A 1,603-nucleotide genomic window follows, 5' to 3' on the forward strand; every position below is an offset into this window, starting at 1 on the left:
TGTGGTCAAACTATTACTCAAAGCACTGATGGTTCACGGGTTTGGTCACTATGACAAAACTGAAATAAAATACGATAAAATCAAAAAGAAAAGGAAGAAGGAAGATTTTACCTGTTTAGTTTTTTTTTTAGGAGATATGGTTAAGCAGGTGTCACTTGTGGGTGATGCTGCAATAGACTCAGAAACCTAGGGTTAGACTGTTAGCTAAGCTAGCAGGGACACACCAAATACCTCGAAGTCAAAAAGAAAAAGAAAAAGAAACAATGGGAAGTGTTCCTAGTTCTATCTGGGCCTACATTGTGTTGAACAGTAACTGCACTTCAATGTACTAGGCCTGGCACTGAGGAGTGAGGAGGAGTAGAGAGGAAACATGGATTAGGCTACTAATAACCTGTATAACTCATTAAGGAAACATCAGTATGAAAAACTACTGCAATCCTATACAAAGAGGGAGGATGATGATGGTCAAATAAACTAAAATAAGGTAAAGTAAAACGAAAAGGTCCTAATAGCTGTAGGAAACTAAAAGGAAAAGTAAATAAACAAATTGATTTAATTAAATCTCAGATTTAATAAAAATCAATTTAGCTGACTTGGCACATTCATGCTAAACAAATGTAAATAAATGCAATAAAATCAAAGAGAGGTAGAATAAAGTAAACTGGTATGCGCATGTATAAGAAGTTACTAAACTTATGAGACAGACACATAAGATTGATTACTGGGTCTGCTTGCAAGCATGTTTAAAACGTTCCATTCTTCACCATACTATGTGAATGCTGGGATGTTTCTGGTTAGCTTGTCAAGTTCTCTAGGGGTCACATCATGCACTGCTGCAGGGATGCTTGGGAGGGACCCCCTCCTCTCTGTGGTTGCTGGAGGTATTATGGTTCTGTCTGCTGAGTTGTTAAGCAGAAAGTGCTGGCTCCTCCCTCGTAGTTTGTTGCATTTCTGTGTCTGTGTGCTTGGTCTCTGAGCACATGGGTTTTGTTTTGACAGCTCACCATGTGCTCCGCTGTCTGTGTGGCGTTTTCCCCTCCCACTCGTTATCCTTAATTCTCTTTTGTGTTTTCTGTCACACCTGTTGCCATTCATTCCTCATTAGCCCTTCCCTATTTTAGATCCTCTCGTGCTCAGTCTTTTCTCAGACTGTTGTTGTATGTTGTGCAACGCTTCGCTCGTGACCTTCTTGTCATGTTTGCTTTGTCTTGCCGCGTTGTGTTTTTTCAGCCCTGAGTGCTGTTTTGTTTTTGTTTTTGAACTTCTCCTTCTCATCCTGCCAGTCAATATCGGTTCTGCTACCTGCCTTGGCTATCTCTAGCTCTGTCGAGATTCTGAGACATCGCCCTAGCCCCTCTCTGCACGCTCAATGCTCTCATCGGGGAGCTCAGTGAGTCCTCAACGCTGCGTCACGAGCGACGCTGTGGTCAGTGCAACTTTGATGCTGCGTCACGGATGAGGCTAGGACCGGTCCCTGCTGAGAGGCTCTTTCCTGGTCCTGTGGACTGTGATTTGGGACTTCCTCTATTTTTTTTTTGTTCCTGTTGATTTTTCCCTATTGCTCAGTGAGAGCGTAATAAACTTTTTTCGTTACCTGCAAAAT

At 42.1% G+C, this 1,603-nt stretch overlaps 1 protein-coding gene and 1 long non-coding RNA gene across 2 annotated transcripts in view; one reads left to right on the top strand and one right to left on the bottom strand.

The window, feature by feature from the left end:
- The window catches only part of LOC107698995 (uncharacterized), a 5,490-nt gene extending 4,755 nt beyond the window's left edge, over positions 1-735 (bottom strand). Inside the window, exons 1-2 of the long non-coding RNA XR_001635407.1 lie at positions 663-735; positions 179-186 (exon numbers count right to left, since the gene is read on the bottom strand). This is a non-coding gene — a long non-coding RNA (uncharacterized LOC107698995). The remainder of the gene's footprint in view (positions 1-178; positions 187-662) is intronic.
- cygb2 (cytoglobin 2) overlaps positions 1-1,603 on the top strand; it is a 36,591-nt gene that overhangs the window by 30,716 nt on the left and 4,272 nt on the right. The window lies entirely within an intron of this gene.

This window comes from Sinocyclocheilus anshuiensis, unplaced genomic scaffold, assembly GCF_001515605.1.
Source record: "Sinocyclocheilus anshuiensis isolate Anshui unplaced genomic scaffold, SAMN03320099.WGS_v1.1 scaffold835, whole genome shotgun sequence".
Taxonomy (NCBI): domain Eukaryota; kingdom Metazoa; phylum Chordata; class Actinopteri; order Cypriniformes; family Cyprinidae; genus Sinocyclocheilus; species Sinocyclocheilus anshuiensis.